This window comes from Anser cygnoides, chromosome 1 (genome assembly GCF_040182565.1).
Source record: "Anser cygnoides isolate HZ-2024a breed goose chromosome 1, Taihu_goose_T2T_genome, whole genome shotgun sequence".
Lineage (NCBI taxonomy): Eukaryota > Metazoa > Chordata > Aves > Anseriformes > Anatidae > Anser > Anser cygnoides.
The window spans coordinates 180,455,307-180,470,488 of record NC_089873.1 but is presented as its reverse complement, the minus strand read 5'-3'; positions in this window follow the sequence as shown (position 1 = coordinate 180,470,488).

The following is a 15,182-nucleotide window of genomic DNA, read 5'->3' as shown; positions in this document are numbered from 1 at the left end:
GACTTGTGTGCAAGCGCAGCATAGATTTAACAGAGGGCACCCTATATGCCTCTGTGGTGTGGTAACCTGAAAAAAAAAAAAAAAGAAAAAAAAAAAGAGTTGGATATCATCAGAAAGCAATTTAGGACCACAGCTGATTTACAAGGTGAGTCACTGAAGCACATACTCTAAAAGAAGGCAATGACCAGTAAAAATTGACAGCATGTGGCAAACCACACACCAGCCCTGCCTCAACTTCATCCGCTGGCCATGCTCCCCTGTCCAGCCTATGTACCAAACCTATCCCAGGGCAAACCAACACTCCTCTCTGGTTTGGCAATGTCTTAGACAAGATTTTAGCATAGATTCAGCTAATATATATCAAGCTGTTTGCACTCTGTGCCTTTATCAGCTGAGTGAGGAAAAGAGACCAAGCTGAGATTCTGTGTTTAAATGTAATTTAGTCTGTCAAGCAAGAGCGCTCCTCAGCTGGGGGTATTTAAACAGGAATCAAAGCGCTTGTTGTGAAACAGCAAGGTCAAAAACTTCCCCCCACCAATGTTCACCCCCTTTCTCCAGCCCTGCTAAAGGCCGAGTGGCAATAACTGAGCCTTGGGGAAGAGAAGGTGGCAGCTGGGAGGGCAGAGGGTGCCCTGCTGCAGGGGTGGGGGCAGACAGATGCCAGCTCCTAGGGCGTGCTTCTTGTTTTTCCTCAGCTGCTACCCATCACCAGTGTGCCTGGCTGCCCGTGCAGGTACATAACTCCAAAATCAGCGACCCCCAGTGGTTTTCCTCACGTTGAGCACCCAGGTTTGCTGCCCCTCGGGAGGGAGATTTACCCCCCTTTGCAGGCATGGGGACGGGAGCAGTGCCAGAGCAGCCGCCAACTCTGCACATCCTGCTCACAGCAACCTAGCTACATTACCCCTTAAACAAAAATAATTCCAAGAAACACAGCTTCTTAAACTGTGGTGATACGGCTGATTTTAAAATGCCACCACACACTTGCTCAGGTCTGCTCTCTGTGGCTGAAGTTTTCGGTACCATCTTTCACTTCCCGTTAGTACTGATTCTTGTGGCTCCAGCTCCGTGTATTACTTTGAAAATTTGCCCGTATGTATCTTCCAAGATCTATCAGCTCGGTTTACTGACACAATCAAATGTTTACTGCTTTCAGCACTGCAGAGCCAATATAGCTGAACAGCAAGTTATATCTACTTCTTGCAGCATCATCAAAAATGCCAGCTAAATTTTGATTTCTGATGCTTTATTATTGCCAATGAAAATGTACAGAGCCAAAAAAGAAAAAATAAAAAGATTTCATTTCCAGATACCCATCTGATTCTTGAAACTGTCATTTTAACAAACAAATCCTACTCCACAACTAAAAAAAAAGCCCACATTTCTTTTTTCCCCAAACAGTAAACAAGCATCTAAGAGCAAGAATAAATTGGATAAGGAACAACCAATAGGCCACTTACTGCTTTAACTCCATGTTGGACTAAATTCTCAGAAAAAAAATGTCAGTATTACAAGCACAAAATTTGGTGTTTCGGGGCTCACTGAGTTATGTGCTGTCAAAGCATGTTCACAGGTCACTAGAGACGGGAGCTAAAAGCCTGGGACTTGAGTGTATAGGAGACATTTCTTCTCAGAAAGAGCAGTCAGGCACTGGGACGGGTTGCACAGGGAGGTGGTGGAGTCACCGTCCCTGGGTGTGTTCAAGGAAAGGTTGGACGTGGTGCTTAGGGACATGGTGTATTGGGTGACATTGATAGCAGGGTGATGGTTGGACCAGATGATCTTGGAGGTGTTTTCCAACCTTAACGATTCTATGATCACCCTGCTTTTCATCAGGCCGGTTGTTTCCCACTCTTTGCCTGGTGGTGAGGACCCTTCTCTGGGAAGGACAGCCTTGCACTTATTCCTGCTGAGTTGGAGCTAGAAGGAAGTTTAGCAGAAAAATTGTAATCCCCATTTGCCTTCTCTCACAGCTGCTAACAGGTACTCACAGTCGGGAGAAAGCTGTTTTTTAAGAGTCACCTCTCTCTGTTGCATGCCTGGCTGGTTGGCTTCTTCATTCTCTCCACCTCCACGCACAGCCTAATGGTCACCACATGCTGAAAAACAAGACCCTTCCCCACAAAGGGATCTTCAAGGCACAACCCAGCCCTGTGATCACACGCTGCTTCCATAGGTGATATGTTTTAAACACCATGGTGGCTTACTCCTGAGCGTTAGAGCTTACTTTCAGATCCACATCTGGAGGTCCCATGTCTGGGTAAGGCTCTGGCGAGGGATAGCAGCAATGGATTTTGTCCCTCCCATCAGAACCCCACTGGTCAGTACCCTCCAAGTCCGTGCGGCAGCCACAAGTAACATAATGTAGAGATAGATAGGGAAAATGTGGAGTCAAAAGCCACCATAGCCATCTGTTGCGTACTCTTATACCTGAATTTTGTTATCTTGGAAATGGCTGGATGTCACTGGTGGGTGAAGCGATTCCTGTGTTCAGACTGCGAAGAGCTTTAATTTAATAAAATAAGACATTATGGTCATTGTTGTTGTCGTTGTTATTGTTGTCATTATTATTGCTTGTCTGGCACACCTTCCCATTTTAAAGGCCTGTAGAAACCTGACAGCTGATATGAGGATTAATGTTGTCATTTGCTATGGTTACCAGCAAACCTTTCATTAAATTCATTGCTGCAAGGTAAACTCTATTTCCACATTCTCACTAGTTCTGTGGCTGCAGCAAGCAGTTAAGTAGGACTTGGGATTTGGCTGTTCAAACAGAAATGTAGGCAACTGATTCATTGCAATTTTGCTGTCATGCTATTTGGAGTATTTTCTTTTTTCAGCACATCATATTAATGCACAAGCAGGGATGTTTGTGCTAACTCTCAGGGACCCTCAAGCCAGAACCCTGGTCCTGATCCATCTCTTGTCAATAATTCCTTCTGATTTTAAGGAATTTAAGCACATTCTTCAATGACCAGATATTAAATGAAATGTATGTGATTGAATCATCTAAGGTGAAAATAAAAGGGATGGAAATAAAAGGGCAACTACAATGCAGTTATAATATTAAGCAGTGTCAATATGCTCATTTCCACTAAAATATTGCACGTTAAAGGTTACAGAAAAGGCCATGCTGCAGCAATGGTTTGATTTGTGCCTCTTTTCTCTGTATGGTACATAAGTCCTGTCTTAATTTTGTCAGACAATATGCCAGCCTAGAAGAGGGTATGCAATTAAGAATGAAAAAGGCACAAATAAACAGTGCCATCTTTTGGGCACCGCTTAAACTCCACATTTATTAAATTCCAGAAACATGTAATGTGTGAATGCTATATAGGAATGCACATACATACTTAACTGTGTGACAAGTGACTTTAGGGTATTACCTTCACTGTCTCTTAAGAGGTACTCATAGGGCCTCAAATCCTGAATGTGTCCGTCCAGGGCTCTGCAGATGGCCACTTTTCCACTGTGGCAACCCAGGCTCCTGTAGCATGGGGTGCAGAGCGATGCCTGTTCCTGAGACTGCCTGTGGCACCTCCCTGGTTGCATGTAAGTCCTGTGAAGAAGTAGGTGACGAGTATCACTTGATATTTTTTGTGTTTTGAACCCACGGAATATGAGAATAATCGAGTGTTTTCATAGCTGTATGGACAGAAGAGCAGCTCTGTTTTAGCAGCATGAATTCCAGATGGATTACATGTAATATCACACTGTTAACCTCAGGAACAGGTTTGCCAGCCAAAGCTGGGTGAGTAACTGTCCCCCTGACAATAGACAGTGGACAGTTACAGTGTACTGTAACAATGGACTAAGCAGTTCTTGAAGCATCTGGTAGCAAACTGGCCAGGAAGAGGCCGTTTAAGAAGATAAGGCACCAATAGATCTGCTTCCATGTAAAAGCAAAACAGTAATTTGTACCTGACTTAGGTAGTGTGTACATCCCTCTCTAATCCAGCTTTGATAAGGGTTGTGTTTAGTCCTGAATAACATAACCTTTCAAAGACTTAATATTCAGTGATTCTGCATAACCTGAGTACAGTATGAAGATCAGAAGGCAGAGAGAGCCTTGGCCCTCCCTTATGTCACTGCCAGGAGACATGGCACTAAACCCTACAGTGATGTACAGGCACTGGTATGCACCAGAGTCCTGTCCCAGGTTCCACCAGGGTAAGTGTAGACAGTAAAGCAGAATATTCAGAGATAGAAGTCTTACACCTGAAAGAGTAAATTATGTGGTTAGGAGCTGAAAAAATACTGACAGGTAGACAAAGTAGAGAAAAACAAAATAAATTATTCTGAAAGATGATTAGACTCCTAAATCTTGAGAAATCAGTCAGGGTTGGGCTATCTCTGACCTTCAGCTGTACAACATCCCATGTTGCTCTTTGTCTGCTGTCTCTGCACTCTCCCTTCTATCTTTTTCTTGTACAGCTCTGTGATGGAAATGCGGTTGTAACTCTGTTACATTTCCAGATAAAGGCACTATTCCATAACATCTCTCTCAGGAAGACAAATACGGAAATAAATATGTTTGGAAAAAGAGAATTATACTATAAAGCCATAAGTTGGTCCAAAACTAACAAGGGTCCCTATGGTTTTGACCAGATTCATGCTGCAATTCTTTATCTGAGCTGTGATCTGAGTGATGCATCGCTTCAAGTTGTGGAGAACACCTTAGCTTTCTCCATCTAACACTGTTCTGCTCTGGATTTTTCTTTTTACAGTCCCTCAAAGCTGAATTTGTTAATGTTTTCCCAAGAACACAGAGAAATTTTAAGTCTGATGTGCTGTCTTTATTTCTGTAAATTGGTATGCTCTGTTCATTTATTCAGAAGACTTTGGCAGAAGTAGCCGCAGGCCAGTTGTATGTGGCACACACTGCACATTGAGGAGAGATCAGCATACAGATATGCCTACTCTGCTTACCAAGCATATCATTTGCTGCTTTGCAAACAGTGAAAGGCTTGATTAAATTCAGGTTCTGTGTGTTTGCCAACCTGGCTTGAGGTCATAGTCAGTGGAATCAAAATCTCATTAGAACTGAAGTGTACACTCAAGAATAAATCATTATCTTTTTTTTTTTTCATCTGCAGACTCTTCACGTCTTACATGCATTGTTTCTGTGTGCAGTATTTTATTTGAATTGGTTCTCCATATTAGAGGCTGTATCCAGTTGCTTTCTGGTGACAAGAAGACATTGTTTGACATTGTATTGTTCAGATGTATTCTGAAGTTTTTCTCTTCTATATTGTTGTTATGCTGAAGGCACAGGATTAGCAAAGGGGGTTGCCACAAGAGAAGGGAGTAGGTGACATCCCTGATCTCAGGCCCTTGTTCTCAAGGGGGTTTTACCCACCCCATAATCTGCTGGAAGAGCAGCATGGTGGGACTCAGGCAAGCCAAGAGATTTCTGGGGTGTGTTGAGGACAATTTTTTACACAGTTGCTGGACAGGCCTACTGAGGAGGTGCTCTGCCAATTCAGCTACCCCAGGCAATGAAGAACTGATCAAGGATGTGATGGCTGATGGCAGCCTTGGTGACCACGATATGGTAGATCTTAAGATCCTGAGGGAAGTGAGGAAAGGAACTACTCCTGAATTTCAGGAGAGTAAACTTCAACTTTTTCAAGGCAGTGGAAGGCAGGATCCCATGGGAGGCTGCCCAGAAGAGAAGGTTGAGCAACCAGCACATTGTGCAAGAATAGTCCACTCCCACATGCAAGGGAGTGTACATGGCATAGGTAGGAGCAGGAGGAGGAGGAGGAGGAGGAGGAGGAGTGGAGGAGGAGGAGGAAGAGCAGGGGGAGGAGAAGGAGGAGGAGGCCTGTCCAGTTGAATAGTAAAATCCTGACTGAAATGCCAAATGGGTTTGTACTGAAGGAGGGGGCAGAGACAGAAGGGCATATAAAGACATTGCCAGAGCACACTGGAGGGAAGTGTAATTGGAAATGGTGATGGATGTGAAAAGCAAAATGGAGCAAACCAGCTTGGACAGTCACGACTCTCCAGAATTCTACATCTTTGAGAGATTCAGCCCAAATGGAGTTGTTGCTTCAGTTGATTATGTCAACCTTGCACCAATAACACAAAGATAGCTGGAATTATTTTAGTGGGAAAACAACTCTGTTGTCACAAAAAGGCAATTTTCTACAAGAAAATTTTCATTTTTTTTTCAAAATCCTTTTGATTTTCTGTCAAGCAAATTGAGCAGACAGCAGCCCAGCTGCTGACTTGGAAAGCTCTTTCAGCTGTGTTTCATAGTGGCAAAAAGTCAAATTCACCAAAAGCCTGCCAACAGGGAAGCTGAAGGCCACGTGCAGCCTCTTTGGCTTTCAGCCTGCTTATCTCCCTTGGTTATGAGTGTCCAGCAGGAAAGGGGAACTCCTCAGCCCTCTGCCTTGCTGGATCCTGCTCAGCACATCTCCAAAGAGCAGGATGGGAGGAGAAGGTGGGCAACCCTGACTACTGCTGCTGGAGCTGTGGGGACCAAACCCTCGCACCCTCCTACAGCCAAGCCCAGTGGGAACCACCAACTGATTTCACCTGGTACCCCCACCAAGAGCCTTCAGGTGACCAGCCATAAACCTTCCTACTGAGGTTGCTTTTGTTCTTGGCATCGCTTTTACAGTTTTCACCACTACTTAACATGTTTTGTGTGTGTGTTCTGTGTTTTGTTGTTGTTTGTTTTATATTATTTTGTTTTGTTGTTGTTGTTTTGTTTTGTTTTGATTTGATTTAATGTACAAGCTTTTATTCTAAGGAACCACCACTCCCCAGGCCAAAATGACCACGTGTTGCTTCTACCGAGTCCATCAAGCGTACCTACATTGCTACCTAAAAGGGGTCTATGGGCAAGTACGAGGCCAAGCCCACAGATGGATTCCTGGCCATCCTGCTGAGAGCTATGCCTGGTGCAGAGTAGGAAGCAGCTGCAGCAGCACAATCCAGGGAGTTTCTTTCCACGTTTCCCACCTCCTCTTTTACAGTGGGTTTGGTACCACCTAAGGCATCTGCTGTCTCTATTGACCATTTGAAGAGACTGGATGGATACTTAGATTTTCAGGCCTCATTTAGATGACTGAAGCTGAGGTGGTTTCAATACTAAGCTGGCATCTTGTAACACTCTTCACTCTGATATGTGTTAAATTGCACCTCATTTTATAGGGACAGCCCGGGGCCTCTTCAGTCTCATCCACACCTCCTCTTACATCTTCTGGTCTTGTTTATGCCCTTACACAGGATTCAAACAAAGTTTCAGAAATCTAAGCCTCATGAGGCTGGCACTTGAAAGGCCAAGGACTGTTTTTCCCTGCTGATGGAAGTCCATTTTTTCTAACCAGTTAATGGTAGCATTTTTCTGACATCTATAGTGTTTAAGCATTTATTAAGAGATGTCTTTTATCAGACAGCTCAAGAACCTTCTTTGACCCTTTGTACTGTTGTGGTTCCAGCGAACCAGAAGGAACATTTAGTTCAGAAGTGAAATTTTTCATTTGTGAGTATATATCTGGAAAATGTGTAAAGGAAGACATATATATGTATGTATATTTCATCATAAACCTACTCCTTAATTTACATTAATACCTGTGGTTTTTTCATCTCTTATCTGAAAGCCGAAAGTGATATTTTTGAGAAATAACGCACAGATAATGACGTGGATATCTACTCGGAGAATTAAAATGTATAACAGTTCATCACAATTCAGCTGATTTAAGGACTGGAAGGCAGATGATGAATTGTAGCATGCTCTGAGGTTATACCAGATAACAACACCATTTGAAATTTTACCAGATAACCCGTTTCCTGCTTCAGATTTTTATTATGTATTTCAAAAGAAGAGGAAATTCCGGGTAGTGCAGCTGCCTTGCTGTGTTATACAGCTCCAACCTGCCAATGGCTGATTTCTAGTGCAGTTTAGCCCTGTTTATGTTGGCTCAGAGCAAGATAAGCAGCATAGGTCCTGGTTAATGCAGGTACTTCCTTTGGTTCAGCAACTGTGGCCAGCTCAGATACTGCAAATATCTCATAATCTACCCCTTGCTTGATGAGAAGCAGCTACAAATGCACTAAGCAAGGAAAGGTCCCTAAATCTGGGCCCTTTATAGCACAGCAAGTTTGTGGAATATTGTGTGCTTTGAGGTGGGGAAGAGATCAGTAGGAAACATGAGTCTGTGGGGATCTTGGAGGTGTTCAGAACCTGTACCCAAAATGAATGTTAGTGGGGGCAAGTAGGACACATGGCAGATGCAAAACAAGTCATTGAGGCAAAGACCGTGTCAGTGCCAAATGGACACACGGCTTCTGCAGGATGGGAAAGGGGTTGCTGTGGGACAGGCGAGCTAAGAACCTTGTGGGAAAGGGCCAGAGAATGGAGGGGAGGATGAACTGAGCCGAGCAGAGGTGAAACAATGGGGCAGCAGAGATGCTGCAAGGAGCAGGATGTAAGCAAACAGGCTGTCAGAGCAGAGAAAGAAAATGAAGGCAGCTGAAGTCCCTGGTGTGCTTTCTCAAGCCTGCCCATCACAGGGTTGCCCAGGACCCTGAACGGAGGCAGGAGGTCTGTTGCCATGCCAGTCAGAGGGGATTTCAAGTCAGGAGGGGGAAGCCCACACCAGGTCAAGAGGGAAGGTACCACTTCAGGAAAACTTGTCCCTGTTTCCTCCCTCCCCATCAGCCATCCCGGTGTTGTTTGTCCTCCCTTACAGACAGCACTCTGCATGCCTCTCTTTTCACAGAGCAGGCAGGCAGATTTGGTGGAGAAAAGTTTAGTCTAGGTTTTTCTGAGCCAGTGAAGGAATTCTGAGTGTTCAACTCTCAGCAAAATTAGCAGCTAAACCCTTGAGTTCAGCTTCAAAAATCTCAGCTAGATTATTCATTGCCAGTGATATTCTGTATTTGGATACATTTGGCCAGGTGTCTTATTTATGATCCTAAGGAATTAATGTCCCAATTATTGTTTACTATGACACCGAGGCAGGACACAATGGGAATGTTAAGAAGAACCCGCAGATAACAATCCTTTCTTGCACAGAAATCTGTGCTCACAGGAATTAGCACAGAGGTGTCATAGTGCCAGAAGTAGTAGTTTTGGTCAATTGATTCCATGGATGTGTTGGGCATCTCAGGCTACTTTTCTCATTTGTAAGTCCAAAGAACATTCTGAGTATTCTAGTTTTTGAAGTATAGTTTTCAAGAGCTACCTACTTCTGTTGGTATTGAGAGGGTTATTTGGACTGAGATGATTTGTTGATGATTTTAGAAAATAATGTTCTAAGTTTCTTCTTGGACCTCTGAAAACCCAAGTGACTTCCAAGTTTGCAGAGCAAACCTCCCCCATATTTACGCAATTTATAGGAATGGACCCAGAAAAGTTCGTTTCCAATGTTCCTGCTCACAAAACTTTAAATGACTCAGTAGCAGCTTAAGCCACAAGCAGCATCAATGTTTGCACCATCAATTATTTTGAAAGGGAAATACATTTCCATTTTCATGAGGCGGAGGAAGATAAAGTAATGTTTTATGAACTTCCTCTTATGTGTCAAGCTGGTTCAGTTGATTTTTTGGATAGCACTTAATCATGTTGGGGCTTTTCCAGGAAATGATAATTTACCAGCTTTTGAAACCCGTACTCCCCCTCTTCACCAGTCAGAAAGTATGACCTAGTTTAAGCTAGAGCTCGAAGATGTGACCTAGTTTTACAGGTAGCCTGCACCCATTGTGCTCAGCGCAGCATTGTAAAATTTGGAAATCGCTTCATGAAAAGTGAGCTGGACTGTCACTTTGAATCATTACTCCTTTTTGTCTGGACCCTGAAAAGTTAACAGTATCACCTAATTTAGAAAGCCCAGGACAAAATATATATATATATAATCTTATATATATATAAAAGATATATATATATAAATATATATATATATATAAATATATATATATATCTTTAGGAGCACTCAATCTCCTAGATTCAAGTCCTCATCAATACTTTGCAGCCTAGCCCCAGTGAATTAAAAAATAAATAAATAAATAAAGGCCTGAGGGCTCTTCTGTAAAGCCCTGCAAACGGTAGTCGAAAGGAACGATGGGGAGAGCACAGCTGCCTTTTTTTCCTTCTCACGCAAACAGTGGACAGTTACAGAGGAAAATGGTCCTTGCTTGTCTGTTCTCCTACTTCATGACACTCCTAAGCATTGAGTAAATGCAATGTGTTAGAAAGAGCCTGGACTTGTGCGTGGATTTGGTATTACAGTAATTACAACAGGCTTATAACCTCTGGAGCACAGAGCACCAGCATGCTTTCTTTCCATGTCTCTACCCAAATTCAGCAGGATTTTCTCCAGTCAGTCTGGTTCTGACTATGGTCAAAATCAGAAAAATTTGCATCCCTAAAAGCAAAGACAGACTGTGATTGTCCTTCTGCATAGAAATGTTCTGCTGGGTTTTCTGGGTACAGTTTTCTTCTCAAATGCTTTGATTCTAGTGAAGTACGTGCCAGTGCTAGCAAAGGTATCAAACCCTTAATGAATATGTCCTGTAGCAATGGCCATTTGCAGAGATCTCCATGGGATCACTTACTAACTTTCCAAACATTTCAGTACATTAAATAAGGTTCTGCCTTAAACAGTGCAAATAACAGAGAGCACTGTTTGTCGTCACACCCAAACTGACGAACAAGTAAAGAAATAGAGTTGGATCAGAAAGGTTTTTATTGCTTAACCAAGGAAACAAATAAAATGGAGGTTTCTCTATGTGGAAAGGTGTACGTGATCACGTCCATGGCTTTGCAGCCAGGCATCTAATGAATGGCTCACTTCTATGGCAGAAGACACACCAAGTGTGCATCACTGAAATAAAGGAGTGATGCAGAACTTGAGCCTTCAGAGGCAAGTGCTGAGTTAATTTTCCTCTTAACAAAAAATAATTGACCTACAAATGTGACTGCTGGGGGGATTCGTGGTGATGGTTGTACATCATCTCTTTTGCACACAAGTAGGAACAGGTTAGGTGAACAGGGTGTTGCAAGGGTTACTTGCATCACTTAAATCTAGGTCACATGAAGAAATGCAAAGAAAACTTCTGAGTTTACCGATACATTTTTAGCAAGTACCACATTTCCGAGTACGCGGGAGTCAAGATAATATGTGAAGTATCAGAATTTCGTTCAGCCTGGCCTTTTCTCACTTTAAAATTAGTGCTGTGGTAAACTTTTGGCTAAAGGTTATGTTATGTGAAACAAACACGTAGGAAGGGCTTTGGTGGAGCCCGAACCCGGCTGCCTGTTTCCATCGCTTGAAGCAGCACAATGCTCACTGTCACCTTTGGTCCTATTTTACTCTCTGTGAGACTCCGGCTGGTGTGTGCTAGGCTTGATGTTCAATCCAAACTACTGACTCCAAACAAAAGACCACGATGAAAGATAGTTCATTGGTAACCATTGGGCAACATCAGCTATAATTACTTCGAGGGGAGGAGCTGGTATTAAACCCATGGTACATTCTTGGTGTGGGTCCTTATTTTAGTGGCTCTTATAGTCTGTTATTTTTTCCTCCCTCTAATGGCCAAGAGGGAGAGGAGATCCTGCCCTGGCAGCGGGAACTTGCTCCAGCAGACTCTTTGGTAACTGGCCCGTTCCCATTGTTGATTCAGACTGTCTCGTGTTGGGAGCAAACCCACATTCATATACTTTTTCTTTTTTTTTCCTTCTCTGTAAGAACTTAAATTACTTCTCATTGAATGTGTCTCCAGCCCATAACAGTCATAAAGGCCATCTGTGTTCCTGGGCATTTGGCTTGCAAGTGGAGGGCAGCAGATGCCGACTGGAGCTTCCTCTGCTCTCTGCCTTTCATTTTCTCAAGTGTCATTGATACCTGGGCAAAACTGACAAAATAAAAAAAAAAAAAAAGCCCCCCTACCCTTAAAACAGAATTTCTGCTTGGGTCATATTTTACAAAGATTGCGCAAGCACATATGATAATGCAACGTGAAATCCACTGGAAAGTCAGCTGTGTCGCATCTCTGGTCCCTCTAAGTTAGGATGGAGCAACCATGTGCTCCTGGTCCTGGCCTGGTCCTGGCTGCCAGTCAGGGATGCTGACAAGAGACGCATCATTTGCGACATTCGGAAAGCAAATACAGCATCACCTATCCATTTGTTGTTGATATTGCCAAAGTCATTTGGAACCATCCTTTTAACACAGGCACAGAAATACCAAAAAGAGTTATAAACTTCCTTTGTGGCAGATCTCCCACGAGGAACAAAGACAAAATATGTCACCACTGAGCAAACACTGCAGGGCAATATTATTCCCAATTACACGTAGGCTATATATACTGTACTTGAAATAGATCTAGCTAGCAAACCTTTAGTAGAAGAAACATCACTTGCATCGTTGCTTTGTGTAAAAGAAGTTTACACTGCACAGTGACAAACACCAGTATACACTGAAAGAGCCACCTCCTAAAAAAGGCTTAAAAAGAAATTGTCTTATAAAAAACTATTTATAATACTAATCTTATTGCTGTCAGCAGGAAAATGTCCTCTGATTTCAAAGTGAGAAGCTAAGCCCTTTCTTACCAGTACAATATTAACCGAGATTAATAAAACTGAATGAATTGTAACAAGCAATTTATGTATTTGGGGGAAAATTTTCGCATTCAGCAAGTCTCACAGCACAGCTGGGCCAATAGAGTTCTCAATTATCTTTTTTTATTGAGCTGCTTTGTTTCACAACCTCACACATCAGCAAAATTCTGCAAATGTACAGATGGCATATTCCAGAGAACAAGAGCAAACTTGAGGAAATTTGTTTGGTTGTTTTCAAATAAATCATGGGAGCATTTCTACTTGGCTTGTATATTTGAAAAAAAAAATAAATAAAAAAAAAATGTAAATTTCAACCAAACTGGAAAAATAAAAATAGCAAGATAGCAAAGCAGAAACAGAATAAAGTGCTACTAATCCATAGGCAGCAAAACACTGGATTGCAATCCAAGGCATTCAATAGTAATTTAGTACGTTACTTTTTATGTTTATAATAAGGCTAATTAGGTTTAAATAACGTGACCTTTTCTTATTCGTAGTGTTGTGATAGAACTGTTAGAGTTGAGATAGAAAGTTTACCTAAGTAGTAATTCAAAAATGCATTAATAGGTGACAATAGATGGTAAATCAGACAGCTGTTCCAGGGATTAGTAAACAAATTAAAAAGGTTTTCTGCTGCCAGATTACTCCCAAATTTAGCTTCTCTATCAAGAGTGATGAATTGAAAGAAGAAGGCAGAAGCTCAGGCCTGGACCTCCATTGCCCACCCAGGTTTATTTCAGCTCTCTCTCCAGCTTTGTTTTCACCTGCTCGGAGGAGCTCTCACCATCGAGCCCCAGGGCACGCAGCACGTACTCTCAATTTCATGTGATAAAAACATAACTTAGTGGGCTGCAGTACTGCCCTCGCATTATTTCAAGTAGTTTCAACTCAGAAACAGAAAAAAGGAGCCTTATGGGACACCTTATAGGGTCTAGAAAAAGACGTGGTAGTATCTTCTGCTTGAGAGAGAGGCAGGCCTAAGCCACAAGGCTGTTTGCCACTCAGTGCCTCCTAACTCCAGCCCTCTTCCAGTTAGCAGGACAGAAATAACCTAACTATCCAATTTCAGTTGTTTTTCCACAGCAAAGATTTGGAGCAGTGATGGATGATAAAGCATTAAACGAGAACGACCTTGTTTTAAGTTGTATTCTTGCATGTGATATTGCACAGCAGAGAAATTTAGTGACAGTGATGTAGCAAAATGCTACAGGCAACCAGGGAGCTGATCAAACTTCTGTATAACCCAGAAAGCAGATTATTTGGGAGTTTATACAAAAAAAAAATAATCTACAAATGGCTGATAACTGGTCTTATTAGTTATAAGTTCTCCAAAGGCAAAATAAGTACAGAAAGATTATACCATTTGCTGCACATTGGTTCTTTTGGACATCAGCAAGGTGCAGAGCCTACGCTGGAGTCAGAGCAGGAACATGAATCTGTACCAGGCCAGCATAAGCCAGGGCCCAGGAAAAAAAACCTGCTCTACTGCATGCATTCATAGTCAACATCTGGAGTGGACTGATTTTATCTGTGTCCATGGAAAGCTGAGATTCTAGGGTCCTTTTTATTTTTTTTTTTGTGACATGGTTAAAAAGATTAAAATAAATAAAATAAAATAAAATAAAATAAAATAAAATAAAATAAAATAAAATAAAATAAAATAAAATAAAATAAAATAAATAAAATAATCATTCCAAGCACTGTACTCAACCAGACCAATAAATATTAAAGATTTAATTAAAATCTTTCAAACTGATAGGATATGAGGTTAACACATCGTGAAGACAAGAGTATCTGAACTTTCCAAATAATCACCTTCTATGCAGGCTCTGTTTGGTTCTCTAGGGCTCCAAGATCCATCACTTGGTGGAAAGGTGATGGGGGAAGGAGATGTTGTGTGTGAATCCTTCCCTCATGGAGCAGGTGTCCCCCAGGCTGCACCCCAGGCAGCCTTACTCACACCTGGTAGTACAGACTTAGGGGTTAAGGGAACTTGGTACCTACAGGATGAGACAGCAGCTATAAATATGTAAGAGCACCTAAAATGTGAGCCCAGCTGCCAAAAGAGGATTCTGGCATCCTCTGCTCAATGAGCAACCAGGGACCTCTCACATGGCAAATGAATCGAGAACCAGAAGGTTAGAAAAATGAAAGGAATCCATCATTTTGTGACTTGCAGCATGTAAGGAGCGGAAAGTAATTGGTGTTCGTGCTTGTCTTCTGTCGTAGCCAAACATAAATGGATTGGAGTTCGGCGATGCGCAGTCTGGGGAAAAGCAATGTGTCTCACAAGAGCGCAGACGGTAGAAGGCACGTGGCTCAAATGCTGAACAAATGGTGTGCAAATATGCCCTGCCTGCGCTTAGTAAAATGGATTGCGAACAGAGAGCAGTAAATCAAGGATACCCAGCCCCTCACCTCCACCCCCGCCTGAATACTTCCTTGGAAACACAGCTAGAAACACCAGCAGGTCCACACTTAAAGCTAAAGCTGGAGGGAAAAAAAAAAAAAAAGCATACAAAGAATAAAGGAAGAAAAATAGAAAAAAAAATAAAAGTAACATCCCATGTTGCCCAGAAACTTGTGAAATCTGATTCAAACA